General features: G+C 38.0%; 1 protein-coding gene across 4 annotated transcripts in view; it reads left to right on the top strand.

Annotated features, from left to right (window-relative positions):
• The window catches only part of ngfb (nerve growth factor b (beta polypeptide)), an 89,212-nt gene that overhangs the window by 17,390 nt on the left and 49,044 nt on the right, over window positions 1-22,778 (top strand). For all 4 annotated transcript variants that reach the window (XM_067460343.1, XM_067460341.1, XM_067460342.1 and 1 more), the window contains exons 3-4: window positions 9,149-9,221; window positions 20,744-20,848. The gene's annotated coding sequence lies outside the window, so the exon portion shown is untranslated. The remainder of the gene's footprint in view (window positions 1-9,148; window positions 9,222-20,743; window positions 20,849-22,778) is intronic.

The raw sequence follows: 22,778 nt of genomic DNA, 5'->3' as shown, positions 1-22,778 counted from the left end.
CTGAATAAGGAATTAGATGTTTGTACCGCGACGTTTTGTCAAATTATGAAGGCGATCATGGTACGATTAATTATTATTATTATTATTATTTAATCAATAGTGTAGTTGTATTATTATTAATCTACTATGATTAACTATTAAAAGGATGGTTCACCCAAAAATGAAAATGAACCAATGATATTTAATCACCCTCAAGCCATCCTAGTTGTATATGGCATTCTTCTTTCAGATGAACACAATCAAAGTTATATATGAAGAAAAAAAATATCCTGGCTAATCTATGCTTTATAATGGAAGCCCAAAAAAGTGCATCCATCCATTATTAAAGTAATCCACACAGCTCCAGGGGGTTCATAAAGGCCGTCTGAAGCAAAGCGATGCACTTGTGTAAGAAAGATATCCACATTTAACACGTTATAAAGTAAAATATCTGGCTTCCGGCGGGCCAACTAACTGTATGACATCGGATGTAACATAAGCATTTCGAACTGTGTGAGGCTTCACGCTTTCTTCATAAGTATATACACCTAGGGTGGCTTGAGGGGAGTAAATCATGGGATAATTTTCATTTTTAGTTTGAACTATTCCTTTAAACCAGACGCAAACACACAAACACACACACACACACACACACACACACACACACACACACACACACACACACACACGACAAACAAACGAACAAACAAACAAACAATATTTGAGTAAATGAATCATGGCACAGTATGAATAATACAGTGTTAATACAAACAAAGTCTCTCAACAAAGACTCTTTATTTCTGCTTATATGCCTCTTTTAGTAGTGTTCAACAGAGCAACCTTCACTGCAAAATCAATAAAAGCACATTTATACAGAAAAATCTTTTTGCAAGGACATCCATCCTCCAAACAGTGCTAAATGTGCTTTTTTTCAGATTTGAGAAGACGATGTTGTGAGCCTTGATGTGTCCCTTGCACTCAATCTTATCTTCAATGAGTGGTTTGACACACAGGGAGGAGAGGGTGAGTAGTACTCTCTTCATATTCAGCCTTCACCATCGTCACAAAGCTGTTAAGATGGCAGCTCTCTCCTACACCAACAGCTCCCCAATCTTGCTCTCTCTCTTTATCACAAGCACAGACTGGTCCGTAACTCAAGAGGGAACTTGTGTCCGTAATTATATTTATGTATGTGTCCTCATTCCTGTGCTCATGTTAAGCAATCCCCATATCTGATAATGGAATCCGTTCTCCGCTGTGATCTCTAGCTGGTGTCTGTCATGACTGCACAAGCAGGGATTGGCTAGCCATAGATTAAACAGGTTATTTGCACAGCATGAGCCATCTAGAGAGCACAGGGGTGATTCATCTTTGTAAAGAAGAGCTCAGAGTAATTAAATATGCATGAGCATTTTTGGTCATGCCCTTTGTATGAGCCTGCAAATAATAATGCATTATTAATCAGAATTTAAATTAATTGAAACTATTCTTTGAATGACTGGTCGGTTGGATTTATAGATGAATTCCTGCGCACTGAGCGCAGCAGAAAATACGACAAAACTGTGAGGGAAATAAAATACAGACTACAGTGTCTAGACTATCTAGCAAGTATTAGCTTGGTGACATGTAAGGCCTTTGTACCACTAATTTGCAACACGCTGGTGAGCAAAAGCAGAAATCGATGGGGGTTTGGGGTCACTGATCAGGAAGCTACCGCCAGTGAACACGTAAGCTTTAGATCATTACACGTTCACATTGGTCAAGGTCGTTGTAGGACAGTAGAAATATTTTCTGGACTGCCAACAGTCAGAGACAGTCCTAATAACAAAAGAATGGCAAATGATCTGTGTGGATATAATCTGTTGAATGTTTTTTAAACTATTACAGCTGTGATTCTCAAAGGCTCAAAAATTCTCAAAGTCAGTTATCATCTACACTATTAAAGTACCCCATTATGTTTTTTTCAAAAATATTCCCTTTCATGCAGTGCGTAGTATCGCTGTTTGTAAATGTAAACGTTCTGCAAAGTTTTAAAGTCGAAATTGCGCGACAAATACATTTATTGCTATTGTCTCCCAAAAGAAAGAACCGCCTCAGAACCGCCTATACGCGTCCATTGTATTTCCAATCCCAATGTGTGCCGGTTCTACATCACTAGAAAAGACATTTGCATAATGCGCTGCCTATGTTCTATATCAATAATGTAGTGTTTTTATTAATATTAGGTAATATACACTGATCAGGCAAATCATACTGTGGTATCTGGAACCAAAATATTAGCAGCAGATCCTTTAAGTCCTGTAAGTTGTGAGGTTGGGCCTCCATGGATCGGACTTGTTTGTTCAGCACATCCCATAAATGCTTGATTGGATTGATATCTGGGGAATTTGGAGGCCAATTCAACACTGCAAACATGTTGTTGTGCTCCTCAAACCATTCCTGAAACTTTTGCGCATTGTGGTAGCACATTATCCTGTGGAAAGAGCCACAGCCACCAGGGAATACCGTTTCCACTTGCTACCTATCCCACCCTCTAACAGGTGCCATGATGAAGAGATAATAAGTTTTATTCACTTCACCTGTCATAATGTCATACCTGATCATATGGTCAACTGTACTTGGAATTTGTGCTCTTCATTTAACCCATCCAAGTGCACACACACACACAGTAGTGAACACACATCCCGTGAACACACAGCCAGAGCAGTGGGTAGCCATATTACTGCGGTGCCTGTGGAGCAGTTAGGGGTTCGTGCCTTCCTCAAGGGTCACCTCAGTTGTGGTATTGAGGGTGGAGGAGAGCGCTGGTTATTAGCTCCCCCCACCGACTATTCCTGCCGGACCTGACTCTCTAACCATTAGGCCACGACTGCCTCCTAAAGATCATCCTTTAAAGATAAAGGATGAAGTAAGATTTGTTTTACAAACTTTAATGTTTTATCAGTCATTCACATTAGTAACTGGGCTAACATATGCCCTGTTATTGATACAGTTCCCACCTGTGCACCGCAATAAATTAGAAATATACACATGGGTTTGCTGATGGACAATCTCTTCTTGTTAATGCTGATGGTGAGGAATTACAGCTGCAACATCTCATAATGAACCTCAAAATGAGTGCCGTATAACTGAGTAACATCCATCACAACAGACTGGGCCATTTGACCAATCAGAGAAGAGTGGCTTGCAGAAAGGAGGGATTTAGAGAGAATGATTCATCCGTTGAGTCCTTAGAGAATCATTGAAAAATCTTGTGATGTGCAATGTATATTATGAGAAAATGAAAGTGTTTTTTGACCTTTGCATGTAAACCTGCTCTAGGAGACCTCAAAAACAAAATCAGGAGCCTTTAAAATAGCTTACCGTACTAGGAGCTCTTTAAAAATAATGGTTCCAAAAGTGTTTTCACAGCAGTGCTATAGAAGACAAAATGTTTGGTTCCCCAAATTAACCTTCCAGTTAGCAGTTCTTTATGAATTTTTTTATAGATCATATATCATATTCTCATTCAAAAAATTATATTTCTTGCAATACAACAAATTCTTACATGTAAATCAATTAATTTGAAGGCAAAACAACATGATATTTGAAGACTTTATGATTTAAATATTATATTTAGTTTTTTTTATTGCAGTTTTAAAGGTGCACTATGTAGTATTTTTTCAGTAAAATATCCAAAAACCACTAGGCCAGTGCTATATATTTTGTTCAGTTGAGTACTTACAATATCCCAAATGTTTTCAACTATTTGTAAATTGTGAGAAAATTGCTATTTTAACTAAGGACCAGGACGTTTCAGCATAGCGTTTGAGGGAGTCGCCTGTCAATCGCGTCATATCCATAGAAAGTAAAAGAAATGGACCGAGCGATCCCATTGACTTCAACGGTGGACAATGAGGTCAACTAGAGGCACTCACTTCCTGATGGCTGAGCGAACTGCGCAGGCTCAGACTGAGCTTGACGACGTAGATGTGACGTGAGCCTCCTGTCTGACAGCTGTGAGTCTTCTAGTAGTTGTGGAAAGTGAAAGCTGAATCACGTTGTTTAAATATTTTCTCCCGTTGCTTTTGGCTCACTATGGACTTCTCTCCATTCTTCTCCCTTGACTTTATCAGACTTTATGTCTCCACGTCCCCCCGACTGTCTCATAGACAGTAAAAGATTGCTTGCGAGCGTCTCCTCAGGTCTATACGGTAATTTCTCAACTGTGCGACAGAGTTGGGTTGGTTATGACGCAATCATTAGCCTATTTTTACAAAAACAGCTTCTACGGGGCGATAGTGTAAGATACAAGGTAACGGAGCCTTTTATGCATTGTCGTGTTTCTTTATAAATAAACAATGGACAAATGGAGTCTTTAAACGCCTCAGATGTAAAGTTATTCACTGTCAAAGTGACGCAAAAATGAATGGGAGTCAATGGGATGCTAACAGCAGGTGATGGCTTGGTTAGCAATGGCAGCCCCTATGGGTGGAACGCTTTCCGAGCGCTAGATTACCCGCTTGGCCATATCTGTGTTACTCTCGGTTTTATTCTGCAGAAGCGCTTTTCTCTGAGCAGTGTGAACATGTCACAGCAGCGTCGAGTGAACGCACAGAGTAACGTCATAACATCATTTTCAACACACTTAAATGTTACTAATATGATAAAAAGAGCTGCTTTACCTTATAATCATGACTGGAAAAAGCGGAAGTGTGCGCACCCGGTGACTGTGTCCCCTCCCGTCATATAAAAAAGGCCCGGTACTCGCGAGCCGTGTGTTTGTATAATAATCGCTCCAGCGGCCGTGCTCAGCTCCTCAACACTCGGTTCTGCTCTGCTTTACACTACAGTAACGTTAATAACTGCATCCATCAACATGATTTCTGCCCGAGTCCTATTTTCCACCGGCTGTGAGGTGAACACCACATGTCCCAAGATACTGCGCTCACACTTGGTGTCATCAAACTGTGCCTTTGTTTTGAATAGGCGCCCTCCAGTGGACGGAAAGTTGCATAGTGCACCTTTAATATTCGGAAGGTAGATGTAATGAAAATAATTCCACAATGCAAATGAAAAGTCATAATTATCTTAATTATTTAATTTTCTTTAAGCATATATAATTGGTTTGCTCCTGTTTTTTTAATCTTATTTTGGTTGAAAAGGATTTGGTCATGATTTTGTGAGAGCTGATTCTTCAATTTGAAAACTCATTTCAAACTCATCTTCTCTTTTTATATAGAATAAAACCACATGTTTAGGAAATATTATTGAATGTATGGCATCGTGAGCATCTTCTTTTCTCACCCCTGCTAATTAGGCAGTGCTACCAATCAGAACATCTGCTGCCATGGTAATTAGAAAAACAAACACACATCAATGACTTGGACACCTATTTCCATGGGAGTAATCGCTGACACCTCCTCAACCCTGCCAACCATTCTAACCATAGGGAAATATGTACATGCACACACAAACTCAGTTACTTTTTAAACAATGTAACAATATGAACCTACAGCAATTGCAATTGTAAACATTTAAAAGACATGTGACAGCTTGACTTCCTGTGTTTTCTAAAGGTTTCTTAAACAGCAAAACATGAGCAGGCTTCAAACGATCATATAAACTGGTCCTTTTTTACATTGCAAGTGGTCTTCAAAAGGGGAGTTTATATAGTAGTATAATATACACTGTGGTCAGTAAAAAAAATATTTTTGAAAAAGTTAATACTTATTCAGAAGTTGGGGCAATCAGTTACATAACATTTTAAAAAACATTTAAAGTTAAAGTAAGCAGAACTTTTGCAGACTTTTATTTTGTACTCATACATTTAATTACTCTTAATTTTAAATATTTGAGTAAGATAATTCATACATTTAACTTATCATGTAATCTCAATTTAAATATAGTGGGAACTTGACTAGCCTTAACTAGCTAATTCAGTAAATGCTACCGTACTAATTGGTAAAAATGCTTTGATAGCATTAGCACAGCATAGCACTTGCTGTATGAGTACAGCTATATAAAATATTTACCATATATCTGTTCTTAAACTAAGTCTCTACATGTACTAAATCTCCCACTTAATATTAATCTCGACCAAAAAACATAATATAACACAATTTCAGCATTCACTCTCCCTTTTGAGTGTAATGGCAAAGCATGCTGGGACATAGACATCCCAGTCCAGTTTTCAAATTACAATTTTTTTTCATAAAACTCAAAACAATGAAACAATTCAGATTACTTTATGTGTCAGTTTTGTGAACTCAAAATAAATTAATAAGTATGCATTACATTAATTGTGACAGTAAAGATATTTATAATGTTATCAATGATTTCCATTTCAAATAAATGTTGTTTTGAACTTCCTGTTCATCCTGAAAAAACAACAACATTACAGTTTCCACATATTAAGCAGCACAGCTGTTTTCAACATCAATAATAATAAGACATGTTTCTTAATATGACACTAAAAACCTGAACACTGAAAATTCACAGAAAAAAATAACATTTTAAAATGTTTTAAAACAGAAATCAGGTAATTTAAATTGTAACAATATTTCACAATATTACTGTTTTGACTTTATTTTTGATCAAACGAATGGAATTCAGCCTTGGTGAGCAGAAGAGACTTCTTTCAAAAACATAAATACAAGAGAGATATGAAGGGTAAAGGTTAAAGGGAAGGAGAAGCAGTTGAGATTAGTGGCCGTAACTCCCCTCTCTTTATTTCTGTCTACACCTCTCCTCTTTAGGGCCCTGTCAGTTTAATGAATAGACTGAGATTGGTTAATCCCCCTCCTGGCTATTAGGTTATATCTCAACATGCCCTTGGGGGGGCCATGTGTGTATGCGACATGAATGCACCTCCCGTAACGTTATCCTGACAGCGGGGTGCCGTTTGAGACACACTCCACAGATTATCTGCATGTGCTTCATGCATTCTTCCACAGCATTAGTGCGAGTTGACATGCTGCTGTTGCCAGAGGACATCAACTGTTTCAATTCATCAGCTGCAGATGTCTTCCAAGAATGCTTGACGTGAAGTTCACATCAGTCAACATACTGAACAAGCGGGGCTTCGGATGCGATGCACTTGAACGTCTGGCATTAGGCATGTCAATGAGAATCATTTTGCGGTTAGTGGTATGAAAACAAACAGAAGGATGGCATTTACTTTATTCTGTGGCTCAAATAAATATTAATTTACTGCTATTTCCCAGAGAGTTGTTTTGTTGACTCATCATGTCTGACGCATACTTTCACTTCCAACAATAAACCCAAGATTCACTTGAGTAATATTTTGACTGCTGTGCGATAAACATGCCAATTAAGTGCTAATATACAGTACATTTTCCTCCAGCAGAACCAAGTGAATATTTCCCATGCTGCTTGGTATATTAAACGAATTTGTTGCAATGGCTCTTGTGTGTACAATAGAGCTCGAGTTGGAGGAGATGCTGTATTTGGACGCAAGTGTATTGTGTTGTGTACCTGGGTGTTGTTCAGTCAAAGAAAAATTAAAGTGTCGATGTCTTTTTACATATTTTCTTTTCATGTCTTTTTAGAAGAATTTACAGATGCCTTTTTTTTTACTGTAGCCAACAATGCATTTCAAATTTATTCTCTTATAAGTCTCTTATACAAAGCTGTATTTATTTGATCAAAAATAGTACAAATCTTTAAAACATTTAATTCATTTTTGCGATGGAAAAACTGAATTTTCAGCAGCATTACTCAGATCTTCAATGTCATTTGATCCTTCAGAAATCAAATGCTGATTTTCCGCTCAAGAAACATTACTTATTGTCAAAGGTGTGCTGCTTTATTTTTTTATTTAATTTTTTTGTGAAAATTTTGCAACAATATAAATGTCTTTAATGTTAACTTTTGAACAATTTAGTGCCCTAGATCTAAGTGCATGGTCTGAAGCGCACAGTGCAGATGCACTTAAGGAAGTTTAAGATATTTTAGATTTAGTCCGAGGCCTTTCTGTCCTTTGAATGTAAGTGTATGCACACTTGCTGTCCACGTCCAGAAGGTAATGAAAACATCATCAAAGTAGTCCATATGTGACATCAGTTGGTTAGTTAGACTCTTTTGAATTGTTGACAATAAATTTTTGTCCAAATTTAACAAAAAATACGACTTTATTCAGCATTGTCTTCTCTTCCGCGTTTGTTTTCAAACCTCAAATAAAGATTCAAACGGTCATGAATCATGATTCGGATCGGCGATACGAATCATGAATCAATCTGCTGATTCACGACCGGTCTGATCTATGTGTTGTTGTTGTGTTAACCTGACTCACTTGAGTTCCCTTGCTCATTAACCTTCGTTTGAGAATTGCAACAGCCCGTCTTTGTGTTCCAAATTCGTATCACCGATTGAACCTTTTCTTCTAAGAGTGTCACTTACCCGTGACACAAGTTGCATGGACAGGGCTGCACATAACATTTTTGGTCTGGTTCTCAAGCGAGCAGCTGGAGATGCTGTTTTATTTCATTAACATTAATGACACAGTGACAGCAGACTAATATTCCTTCTGTTGTCTAAGACCGAATGCACAAACCGAAAATACTGACACATCCTATTTCTTTCTCAACTGTTCACTTAAAACATAACCGAGACAATACTTGATGAAACTGGTATTTTGACCTCATTTTGTGTGTATGTGTCTGTTCAAGTGCAAGTAATCGTGAAAGAGGAATAATTTTGGTGTTTGATCGCTGTCTGATAAGCACCTCTCTCTCTCTCTCTCTCTGCGTGCTCAAGCTTCAGGTGTGTGTGCGCCTGTGTGAACAGATAATGGTGTGCGAGCCCCCGATTTTAAATTAGTTTGAATATTAAAATGTAAACTTAGCAGTTAATCCACGAATCACATGCTTTTCGAACCGTACGGCCAGGTCTGTACGGATCACGGATTAACTGCGATCTGTGGCACAGCACCCCTAATAATTAATGAACACACTTGTCATCATGATTACTAACTTACAAGAGATGGAGAAAAATTACCACCCCAGTAAGTAAACGTGTCCCTGTTCCCAATCATGTTGATACACAAAAAACTATTCCCTCCACGTTTTCTGGTGTACATCGTTTATTTTGTACCACGCATGCACACCAATTATGTGTACCCCTGTGTGTGGACTGCTTTTACGATGTATTATTTTTTTTATCTCTACAGAACACTCTGGACATTCTGCAAACTCCTCTTCTGCAAAAGGATGTTCCACTTGCATGTTTGGAACGACATGAGAGTGAGTAAATGACAGAATTTCCATTTTTTGATGAGTTATCCCTTTAAAACTGTATTATATATTAAAGGTAGGGTAGGTAAGAATTGGTTTAAAAACTTTTTTTTCCAAATTTGTTTAAACGTTCTTTATATATCAATACATAATTAAAATGTAAGTACTCTAAAAAAGAAAGTATAACATTTGAGTGTCTGTAGACCTCTCACGACTGTTTTAAAGGTCCACTGAAATCAAGTTTCTTAGCTTTTAGTATGACACTGTTAGCCTTAAAGTTATGAATAAGCTAAATAATGTTATGTTAGCTATATTAGGCAGCTACATGTGCTAGTGATACATGCTTCATGAAAACATAAACCGAAAAAATGTATAATCAAAATGAAAGATTACCTGTCCAGCAGAAATACAGCTGCAATGAGTTGTTTTTCACCCCCTCAGTTCTCGACATCGTCGGAAAGCCACGCTGATATTTACTCACGTTTGATTTCTTTGTTTTTCCAAAGACTTCTTGTGCATTGCCTTTTCATGTAGGCCTACTGTCTTCCTTTTTTTTGCATTGTTTGCCTTCGCTGACTGCAAAACCCAGCACCGTGCATTTTGAATGCTTTTGCTCTTAGGGGTGCGCACGTGTGGGTAGATCCTGTAGCGAAAGCGGTGGTTGCCATGGTGGCGAGAGACGTGACAGTAGCCCAAGCCAATCACTCGTTTCGTCCCGAACGAAAGTAATGAGTGGTGTTTATTGCAGATTAAAAAGTCTAGAGTCACTCGATTTTTATACTCTCTATTCAGAGTACTTACATTTTAATTATGTATTGACATATAAAGAAAGTTTAACCAAATTTGGACAAAAGTGTTTTAGATCATTCGTACCTACCCTACCTTTAAATAGATGGTATAAACAGCTATATCAAGTATATATAAAGCCAACAAGCAATGGTTGAAAACACCTAAAACGCTTTAAAAAAATAGTGCTTCAAAACAACTGGATTGCTGTGCCCCTCCCCCAATACTGATGCTTCCTATAGGAGCTGTCAAAGACACACAAGCCCAGACACACATGGGAGGGGGGATCCTCTACCTCTCATTTATCACAAGAGGTGTATAATAAACACATACACTCGCGTTGCATTTTTGTTAATTGTGGGGACTTTCCATAGGCGTAATGGATTTTACACTGTACAAACTGTACATTCTATCCCCCTACACTGCCCCTGCCCCTAAACCTACCCATCACAGGAAACAATGTAATATAAACAAGTACACACACACACACACACACACACACACACACACACACACACACACACACACACACACACACACACACACACACACACACACACACACACACACACACACACACACACAAGCATAGAAACACAGGCAGACAACTTGCCCTCCATACACTGCAAACCTATGGAAAAACAAACACTCATGGTGGTTTGCAGTTGACATACATACTCCAACATCTATTTTGTGCAACAAAAAAAAAAAGCCATGCACACATACACGCACACTCCTGCATAATTCATGCGCGCACGCTCACACACTTATAACCCATAATCCACCCACACAGAAACTGAGAAGGGTTTTCCCCTGGTGCAGAATTAAATAGCTCACGCTTCCCAGCCCCCTCTTCCTCTCACCTCTCCCTTCTGCACCTCGGAGCTGGGAAACACTGGCAGCTGAGCGGCTCGCGGAGCCAGGCCATGTGATCAAATTCATTATGTAGAGCGAGATTACCCTGGACACACTCTACAGGCTTTAAACCATAACATAACAAGTACATTCCCTGTGTTTATATGCGGATGTGTGAGGTTATTGCCAATAAACAATGTCCTGCAAAATCCTCCACTTGCAGCTCAACATCAATACTGGGTTACATAATGGAGGGACTGCCATAACAACACATGACATATATAACAATTATGGTATATCACTGAATTATGCAAAAAGAGGAGGGCGGGTTTATCAAAAAGGAAGCTAATTGGCAAGCTGAGGAGACCCGAGTGAAAAAAAGCATGAAATATCTCCATACAGTACAAAGCAATTTTTTTGTTAAATGTGTGTGTGTGTGTGTGTGTGTGTGTTTGTTGGTGGGGGGTGGGGGGTGGGGGGGTCGATTTCAATCTTGATTCAGTATCAATTCATATGTAGTATATAGCCTACTGTACATAATAAGGTACGATTTGTTTGGCCTAGCACTATTTAAAAAATTTCGGGTCAAATTATATGTGCTTGCATTCATTAATATTCACTTGTGTGTGCTTATATAAGTATCATTATTCATTAAAAATATTAGGATGCAAGTTATTAACATTTTAAAATTTCACATTTAAATAAATCTAATGTTTCATCATATCTAAATATTTATTAAAATGCAAGACTGCAATGCTTTTTTGAGCATCGAGATTAGATAAATGCATATTTATTAAAGAGCCATAGGGCACCTACTGGGTAATGGCATTACAAATTAACCTTATTATTTTTTAATGTATATTAAAAAATTTGTTTAACCTTAATTACTACACTAATTGTAATATAGATAATACAACTATTAGAAGAAAAATATTTTAAGTGGTCACTAATTGACAATAATTATTGCACAAATAGTATTTAGTACCAAAAGATCTCCTCAAAATATTCAATACATATTTTTGAACTAAAATGTAGAACATATTTAATTATATATAGTACAAAGCACTTTTTTTTGTTAAACGTGCAAGTTTGCACATTCAAATATTTACATTTTTTGCAGTGTCAGGTGGTACAGCAGCCACATGGTACAAGTCATAGCAAACACGTTCTACAAGCACATGACACTTTTATATTGAATGGTAGCCAAAAGTGTGTCTACGTGCGTCTATAGCAACATCCTGCGCGAATGAAACCAGAGTGCTCTTAGCTGGCACCAGTTAGGTAACGTGTTAATAGAGGGAATGCACGTGACGTCATGTGATTACGCCCCGCTGAGTGGCAGAAAGACTGAGAGGCAGGATTGGTTTACAGCGCGAATGCAGCGAAAACTCACAAAACCAGGCCCGGCGCCAGAAGGGGGGTAGGAGGAGGCTTTGGGGGTAGGCACGGGCCGCATAGTTATCGCCGTTCTGAGCTTGAGACGGACCTGATAATAGCGTGTAATTTTCTCACTCAAACCACTGCCAACTGCTGCAGCTTCTGCTTTTAGAGTGAAACGCTGCACATAACTGCTTGTCTAGGATATGTAATCCTCTGTAAGAATTCCTAATAATTGCATATTATCAGCGCAAAGGAGCTAGCAAAAGATCCAGTGTGTATCTGTATTTGCACTCGTCAAATGATTAACGTTACATTTCCAACGTGTTTTCGCCTCCATGAGTAATGTAGCCAATCACAGACATGTTTGTAGACTTCTACAACGGAATTGGCCAATCACAGGTGTTCAATTTGGAATCACTCACCGCTCGAGCGTTTGTCCAGGCGCTGAGTTCAGTTAAACACGCGAAGCAATCCTCTGTAAGTGCAGACATTGTGAAAATAAGAGATTCATTGTATACCAACGTCACTGCGGAACTTTGTGAGATTGCGTTTATTGAATGAGTGACATCTTTTAGTGAATATAAAGTATATTACCACCACTACACACTTCAAAACACTGACCCGTCCACATATACATGCGGGATTCACTCGTAAAATGTGACGAATGACAGTTATAAACATTCTTGTCGAAATGAGGCTCCTAAAAATGTCAGGAAAACACGATTCCTGGCTGCATATCACCCATGGATCACTAAATCTTTGGTAAGTTGTAAGGATTGTTTGCTCTACTCGTGTTTTCCTCCATTAACTCCATTCACGCAGCTGCTCTTCTGCCACTCAGCCCCGGCTGAGGGGGCGTGTTACGGCGGGAAAGTGACGTCGATGCATTCCCTCTATATTGGTAAATGAGGTGAGCTGTGTGAAATGTTATCAGAATTGACGTTCTCCATAAAGAACTGATTGCAAGGAAAACATTAGGACTCCCACTGGCTCCAGTTCCTGAACTAACACACTTTAAAATCTCAAATCACTCTTCGTGTTTATGGTTAATATAATGATGTCCTTGAGATATGTAGTCCAAACTTGGATTGATATGTGCATTATTATTGAAATGCACAGACTAACAGAGATCCTACTGCATGTTTGTAACAGCTGTGTGTATATTTTATTGATCAAATCTTCTGAAGTCTGATATGTGTATATGAATTTCAATGTGATGTTTGAGAGAGAGCTTTAAACTAGCATGCTGTTATCACTGGCTCAGGTTAAAGCAGACTCACCTGATTTTATTCAAAGTGTTTCAGATTACACTAAAGTCAATCAGTATGTGATATTAATAGCAATGGGAGGAACCAAATAGCCTCTGAAAGGAAGGTAAGAATTACCATTTAAATGATCCAAGCTTTCATATCCTAACTAGGTCAAGCAGATGATATCAAATGTAGATATGTGTTCACCATTTCAGTTTGTGTATGTGAGTGACATGTATCGATGCTGTGGTGTTTCCTGGGGCCAATTGCATTGAATAAATATAGCCATTATGTTACTATGGCTACATTATAGTGTGTCTTAAGAATTAGTGACCAACTAGCAGTCAGGCCGCATTTACATTACATGACCCAATTCTGATTTTTTCCTCCCATGTGGCACATATTGATAGTGACCCAATGAACGTGATATGTGCATTTGTATAAGCCATGTAAGTGTGCAGATCAGATATTCCCGCCAATGCGTACATGATTGAAAAAGCAGTGTTAGCAAATGATGTCAACTCAGGTGGTCACCAACCACAGCACTTACAGCAGCGATCATTGCTACATTCACTCAGGCTGCAAAAAGGGCTCTCCTCTTTTTTCTTGGCCTTAAGAGACCAATGTTTTGCTGACCTTTAATGTTACAAATGCTTGTAGTAATGTAATCTGTGTTCATTGCAAATTGCACAGTTTTTACTTATTTTTTGCCCTAAGGTATTTCTGGGTCAGTACGTCTACCTTGGGTTGTATAGTGTAATTGCAGATATTGGATATCGGTCGCTTAAATAAAAATAAATAATAATAAAAAAACAGAGAAAAAAAAGGATATAGTCAACAAATTCGAATTGGGCATCAATACCCACAGTGTAATTAATGCAGCCTTAGTTAGGGGTAATAAGTCTTACTTTACTAATCAAATTAGACCAATCTACATTTTTATGTAACTGATTAAAAAAGTTATGAACCATCTTAAATCAGCACTAGGTAACTTTTCAACCTTCATAATATATTTTTTAAGACTCTTGTGATGATAAATCGACCTACAATAGGTTGAATGACACGTCTGCCATAGCCTGATGGGGTCTGTATCGTTTTTAATCGTACTTTTAAACTTCGGGTTTCGGGTAGTAACCCGAGAACAAAAAGAACTACAAAATTCGACTGCTTTACGGCATATACGTCACTTCCACCAACACACACACTTCCTTAAATTCAGACGTGCGAGCCCAACTTTGTTCGTCGGATAATATAGTCATGTCCGAAGCAGCAGAGACAAATAAGAAAGAAAAGGTTTTGTTGGAGGAAAGCAATAAGAGGAAACGAAAAAGTGATGTGATTAAAGGCAGGACGAGGATCAACATGTGACCAGGGTTTGCTCGTCGGCGTGAGCTGAAGGAGGCGTGCCCGACCGATGCTGTCATGCTTGTTACGGTGAGCTACCACTCAAACATTGAACTGAAGTATCATATAGATTCTGTAAAACGGTAACCAATAGACTACTATAATGACGCTGGCTTGTAAACGTGAGCATCGTGATTATTTGGCGTTTGAAAAAAATAAAACCCATGAAATTATATTCATATGACATGCTGAAACATGCCACTGACTGTACCTGGGATGAAGACATTTCACACGCGACGCCAGAAGAACTCCTCTTGCAGTGTTCAGGGGAACTGTTAGTGCTGCACCGACCCGCGGCGCCACTTTTATGAAGTTATTTGGCCCGCACCGCACCACTGTATATATTTTTACAACCCGTCGCGCACCCGCGACCATTAAATAGACATACGGGCTCTGCGGGTTATGAGACGACTCGCGCATCACTAGTTCAGGGCTATCAGGGTTGTCATGTCAACAAATGCACGCGCGATGGCATCCCCTGCTGTAGGATGACAGATCTTACGACAGTAGTTGAGGACATTATTTTTTCCAAACTGTAGGGGGACCCCGAGAGCAAAAGTAGCCAAGTGCGGCTTTAATTAAAAAAATTGTTGACTAACTTGAAATACTAGTCAGAGCAGTTTATGCAACCGGCCCTTGATTTAATGCATAAAGCCCATTGTGTGAGACTGGCAATCTATTCTGTGAAACTGTCAAAACTTTATTTATTTGTTTTTCTTTAATTATTATAATTATAATTTCTCTATTGTTTTTTTTCCTCATACATTGACTAACTTTTAAAAGTTTGAAGTCAGTTTGGAGATTTAAAATTAATACTTTTATTCAGCAAAGATGCATTCAATTGATCAAAAACTTGACATTGTTTCAATACATTTCTGTTTCAAATTAATGTTCTCAAACAAGGAATCCTAAAAAAAAAGCAAGTATTACGGTTTCCATAAAAATGTTAAGCAGCACAACTTACATTTTTCGTTTTCAATATTGATAATAATAAGAAATGTTTATTGAGCAGCAAATGATTTCTGAAGGATCATGTGATATTGAAGAATGGAGTAATGCTGCTGAAAATGCAACATTGATCACAGGAATAAATAACATTTAAAAAAATTACAATAAAAAACAATTATTTTTAAAGGCTGCAGTCCATAAGTTTAACTGCTTTGTCTCCATCTCTGTTTGAGCCCAGTTATTTACGGAGTTATCTTCTTTAAAGACGTGACGTAATGACGCAAAGATGAAGGGCAAAAGCTCATATTTCCTGTGGAAACCTACCAGTACCACTCAAATTATAACACTATTACAAGCTTACTGTTGTGAGCTATGGTATGGACATTGTTTTGAACACTGGCTGGTTATATATTTTCCCCAAAAAATATATATTAAAAAAAAGTGTTTAAAGTGTAATATTTCACAATATTATTGAATTAAAGGGTTACGTCAGCGATTAGCATATGGCTTTGTATCACTATAAACCCTGGAGTATATTCAAGTGATTGCGCTTCCCTCCCCCCTCATACCCCCCTGAGACGAGAGATTTATGCAGTTTATTTCTGGAAAAATTCCTCCGATGACGCAAATTGATATTTCCGTCATCAGAGGAATTTTTGGCAAGAGGCTAAATACTACAGCAAGCAGAGGGAGCCATTTCCGAATTTTTTCAACCTGCGCACGGGGGATGGAGATGGCACTCATAGCTCAGGCATTCATGTAAACGGAGCGGTGCAGAGCAATGTAAGTGTTTTAACTTCTCAAATTAATTTCTATGAAAGTTAAGCTTCCAAAGGCATGAACTGAAAACGCGCCAGACTGAAGACGCGTTGTGAATGTATGCCGCGAGCGCGGTTGCGATTACCTCAGCTCTCATCACGAGAGCTCATTCATGAAGGTAAATGTAATCTGACTCCTGCAGTGTGTGTGCTGTGACACTCGCGCGGCGACTCACTCATTATATTGAACAGACGCGTTCAGTATTTAATTTTAGTGTCTGTTCTCCAACTCAGTCACAGTAGCGGTGGCTTTGGGAGTGGCCTCACAGGGCAGCAAAGCATTCTGGGAATTGTTGTCTTTCATCCCCATGAGACAAAAATACATTTTCTGTCTTTTCTCAGTTTAGAAGGCACCAAATTAAAAAAATAATTTCACATTTCTACTACATCAATGACCCAGTTTAAATACAGATTCATCTTCCCAGCGCTTTTAGTCATTTTCATGAATCTGTGTGAAAGATAATAATTTTGACAATGGAGTTGTCTGCACACAAATAATGCAAAGGAAAAAAATTCTGTTTGTTGTTAGTTAACCCTTAACTGTCACCGTCCCGCTGGCAGGAGGCTTGGCACTCTTTTTTCGTATCATACATTTTAGTAATCATCAGAAATTAGGTATATATTTGACAGTTTTGTGATAGAAGTGATATTTGGATAGAATTTTTAAATTTTCTGAAGTGGAATACATTAAACAAAAATCAATGGAATGTAGATGGAATGTAATGGAATGTAAATACCCGGTTGCTATTTTTGGTATATCGCCCCTCAAAAAAATCTCATGGGAACTCATTTGGAACACAACGTGATTAGACAAATGGCTTTGATTTTAGAGTAATTGTTTTGTAGAAATGTATATTTTATGTAAAATATTAATTATTTAGTACAGTATGTTTAATGTACAGTACATTTAAAAGTAAAAACAGTAAAAAAAACAAGACCGAAATTAGATTGATATTCCAAAGCATTCTTGAATTATAGCCATTTAAGTTTGGTTTGGATAGCGCATTTTCACGTCTTTTCTCAAAAGGGGGGATGACAGTTAAGGGGTTAAACATACCCTTAGACTTGGTGAACAAAAGACTTCTTTCAAAAACTTTACAAAAACCTTCACTAGTTAATTTTAAGGGGTCCTGTGATGTGACCATGTGACCAGCTATTTCCAGTAACCTCAATTAGTATAAGGTCATAAAAGCTGCATGTGTATTAATTATAGAAGGAATAATTTTTTTAAGAACAGCTGAATTCTACATGTCACACCACAGTGTACTACAGACATTGCCCGATTTAACATCAACTATACAGGAGGCTTTTAGGATTTGGTGGTTAAGGGACATGAAGAATGAGACAATTAGAATGATACGAGAGATTATGTGTCATTGTCTCCCAACCCATAAAAGCTCTTTGAATTGACTGTTGTGAAATGTATAATCCTCCACAAATAAGGGGAATACAAATCCTTCTTTTTCTGTCTTGTAAGAAAGGCACAATGAATTCAAGCACCACAAATTATTTCGATTTCATCTTAATGATTTTAATTTGGTTCACATCGGCATCTCTCTCAAGTAGAGGGAAAAGTGGGTTAGATCTCATGAGTCGACTCCGTGTTCTAGAAGCAACATGGATCTTTTTTTGGCATGCGAGTTTTGCGAGATGTTTATCTTCCGGTGAAAATAAAACCATGATTTAATGAAGTTCTACACTAAAAATAATGAAGCCGTTTTAAGTTACATGCAATTTGAATAATTCCAGCTTTGTTATTTAATTTACAATGGAAATGTATCTGTATAATGTATCAAGAAATGTTATGCACACTGAGATCCAGACTCGGCAGAAAATCTATACAGAATGAAGCATTTCCTCCAATGTGAGGTGCATTATAAATAGTTTGCAACAATGGATTTTATAAACCCACAGCACTGTGAGGATCTATTTCACATTATGTAGACTTTGAAGTATATTACAAATGCATTCTTTATAGCATCAAAATCTAATATAAATAGTAGTACCAGGAGACATACTTTGTCTTTTCCAAAGATATAAACACCCTTTTTATTATTTAATTATTACATAAACGTTTAATTTCTTAACAGTGTCAACGTTAATTACTGTGGAACGGTCAGATATTTGTGGGATCCTTAAAACATACCAATTGCATCTGAAGATTAATCAGAAAATCAAAGAAGAAAAGAACCGGAAAATTGACTAACAGTAACTGACATCTTGGGCACAGTGACACAAATGCTTGGTTTAGTGCTTTTGAGGTCAGTGCATGTTACTGTAAACCTAAAACATTGAAGTGAACAGGGTTTTGTTTGGAAAAAGTTGGATTTTTCTATCAGATTCAAGTCTCAGAAGCCACAGGCTGCTTAGTAATTATTGCTGTCTTTTCACTTTTTGCCCATGCTTGAGTTACAGCTATGGGTGAACAAACTAATAGAAGCCAGTGGGCTAGGGGTTGGAGGAGGGCACTTGATTTTTGGGCTGTGTTCCATACACTATTTTGTTGCCGCAGTCATTAGGCAGCACAGGAGGATTTGTTAAATGTTAGAGTAGAGCCATCATCTGACCCCTAGAGTCGTCAGGCAACGAAAGGTCAGTTCCATCCATCTGTTAAATGCCACGGAAATGTCATTAACATAAAAATGGACGGGAAGTAACTGAACGGGATCTAGAATGCCATTCAGAGTTTTTGAGCAGTTCACAACCTTCAAGAAAAGAAAACAAAATAATTTAAAAAAGATTTATAAGTTAAATTTCAATATTAAAATACATTGATATTTTTCCTTGGGTGTTATGGGAAAAATTGTAATGTTCTAAAATTGTAATGAAGAAAAAATATCTCATTATAGGATTGAAATTAAAATTGTGATTTGATAAGATATATCTTGGGAACGCATAGTTAAATTGGTTTTGATAGTAGTCAAAGAAAAGTAAATAAATAACTAAATAAATACTTTTTCATTGGAAAGTACATTTAAAACCTTTTATAAAATAATGATTAATGCAATTATTAATTAATGCTCCTGGACGTAAATTCAGCTACAGCTAATTTTGGGTCTTAGTGCTAGTTTTTTATGCTTTATATCCTAATCGCTGAACACATCAAACACACTTTTGGCAGAATTCTGATGTCCTTGTGTTATTTAGCCTGAGGGTGGCGCTCTAATGATGATTGAGTGGCTTTATGACACACGACAAACGCATAGAGTCCCATCTTAAAATTGCATTAATGTGGTATTTATTGTGTCCGAATGTTGTTTAGAATATTACAATTTAGGAATTCCAGTGAAGAAAAAAAAGTAATTTCTATTCTCAGAAAAAATAATAAACAAACATAACAGAGCTACTGTATATAAAAGCTATTCACATGAGCACGTTTAAACTAAAGGTTTTATACTTTCATTAATTTGATATGCTACTCCACATAGGAAGAACAGACATGCCAAATAGTTACTGAGCGGATGCAGACACATGAAGCGGACTGATAGCTGAGTCTGGAGCGAGAAATGGCTGCCCCAATGGCTCTCTATGAGAATGAGCTGCAATTCAGTTTTTCACCACAGATTTACATTGGATATTTGTGGGGCTCCGAGACCAGCTGCCCCACATTGGCCCTGTCCCAAATGGCACACTTTACTCCGTCTTGTGGACTTACAATGGCTGGTGTGTGCGTGTCTCCGTTAAGGCCACAAGACCGTAGGGTGTCCCATTTGTCATTTTAGGTCTCAGAAGGCTTGCAAGCCAATAAGCATTTCCTCAATGGCCCAATAAACAAGCAATAGTCTTCATTTCACCATCTCAGATGTAGTCCAGCTATGAGTAATCCACTTCTAGCCAAGACAACCTTGAATTTGGTCGCATGTCGTTTTTGCAAAAAAAAACTTAAATGTGAGCAAAGTCAGTGATTACAAGGTGTTTGGTTACATTTCTTTGAATGTATTTTTGAGCTATGGTTAGACGTCCATAACATTTTCAATGACATCCCAAATCTTGCCTGGTTTTAGCCTAGACACCAGGGCTGTGTTTGGACAGCTATTAGACGTCTTTTAAAGGTTGCTCCTGAGACTTTGCTTCTTTTTCTGTTTTTCAGGTGCTGATTGGTTTTGAGGAACTATAGTGTTAATCTTCTAGATTTGGTGGTCTGGAATTGCATTGTTGATCTCAAAGAGTAGAGTGATGAATCGAGGAGAGTAAGGTAGGAAAGCCCATTCAGGGGATCCTAAATGACTTTATTGATTGTGACACAGACATGTATAAGAGCCTGACAACACAGTTCATCACCAAAACAGAGAGGAAAATTGCCCACAGATCTCATCTAAAAGACTCTGACAAATGATTCTTTACATACAAGTAGGAAGGAGCTCCATGAGCTCACAGCATGATTCAAGATGCAGTTATCCAAATTACTGAAGGAGGCATTAACAACAGAGACATAAATTACTGTCTTTATAAATGTAGTCGGTTGCTCTGTAAACCAAACCTGCGGAACATTCCGGTAGCTGCGAGACGAAACATCAGAGCGCTGCATATCTGGGATGTTTTTAAATGCACATGGCTAAATGTGTCAAAGCCTAAATTTCCCTGCACGTTAAGATTTGAGAAACAAATGAGTGTTCCCATTTCCGCTCCATCCCCCCATACAATCCCCCTCCCAGCAGTAAAATCCCATTCCAGTGTGCCTGTGTGCAATTGCCTCAACCTAGTGATTTATGAAAAGGAGGAAAAATCTCTGTGCAGATGGGACTGAGCGGTTCGAAAGAGGTATAAATATTCCTGATCACGAGCAGGGACGTATTTAGCTGCCCCTGAGGTCCCTCCGTAATAGACGCTATATCTTCTAGTGCCATTAACTCAAAAGACCAGACGTGGTTGAATGTTACAGGGACAAGGCAAGCAAATTACGTGGAAACGCTCCAGATCACACCTGTGTACTATTCTCAAGCATAACCTGGGTCTTGTTATTGTCACCTTCACCGTTAGAATATTGACACTGGGATTGTTTTCTGAAAGAAAAGCGCTAGTTGAAAGCACAGCTGGCTCTTTGTAGTGTGAATTGAGTCTTTGTTAGTGATTCTGTTTGATCATTTTTAATTGAAAATATCTACAACATATCACAGCGTTTTTTAATTGTGTACGAACAGTCCTTGCTATAAAAATCAATAAAAACATCATGCTAAGTCCTTTGAAATCAATTGCATGCAATTAATTGCCCATTTAAATATAAATCATCTTTATATTTTAAAACCTAGTGAGCTGGTTTACTGTCTACTATAGCATCTGCATTTATAGGCATTTTACTGTTATTAAATACGGCTGTCACACCTTTGGCTATCACGACTCTGATCCATGTCAAATTTTTAACAAGGCACTTCTTCTGTGTGTTTACATAGACCATCAATTAAAAAATAGGGCATATGGTAACACAAGTATCAAAAAGTGGAACACTCCTCGTAGGCAGTAACCCCTTCTAAATGAGTTTAAAGGCCCCATGAAATCACAACTGACAATACTTATTCCTTTATGAAATGTTGGCATGTTTAAATGATTAATCCATGTACATATTTTTTTTAAATTCATGTTCCCTAATAATCTTTAAAGGGGTGGTTGCATGCGATTTCACTTTTTTAACTTTAGTTAGTGTGTAATGTTGCTGCTTGAGCATAAACAGTATCTGCAAAGTTACAGCGCTGAAAGTTCAATGCAAACGGAGATATTGTCTTTTAAAGTTATGACAGTTTATTGCCTACAAAAACGGCCGGTTTGGACTACAACGAGCTTCTTCCGGGTTGGTGACATCATAAACCCTTGCTAGTCTCCGCAGATGTGACTTCTGCCCGTAATGGGAAGGGCCGTGGCGTTTCCGGACAACCTGTGCTTGGCACTTCAGCCAATAAAAATACAGGAAACTACATTTGGCCATCTAACCAATCTAATGGGTCCTGCACACCGTGCGATTTTTCAAAATCCTTTGTGAATGTCCCTTGTCAGACTGTATGAACATGATCCCCGATGTAACCCATGTCACACTGTAAGATCTCAGTTGATTGTCAGACTGAACGATAGTGAAGGCACGCTAAAAACGGACACGCACAAGAAAACTCATCCGGCGTTTTATATCATCAATG

This window comes from Pseudorasbora parva, chromosome 12, assembly GCF_024679245.1.
Source record: "Pseudorasbora parva isolate DD20220531a chromosome 12, ASM2467924v1, whole genome shotgun sequence".
Classification (NCBI taxonomy): Eukaryota; Metazoa; Chordata; class Actinopteri; order Cypriniformes; family Gobionidae; genus Pseudorasbora; species Pseudorasbora parva.
This window is presented reverse-complemented; position numbering and strand designations above follow the sequence as displayed.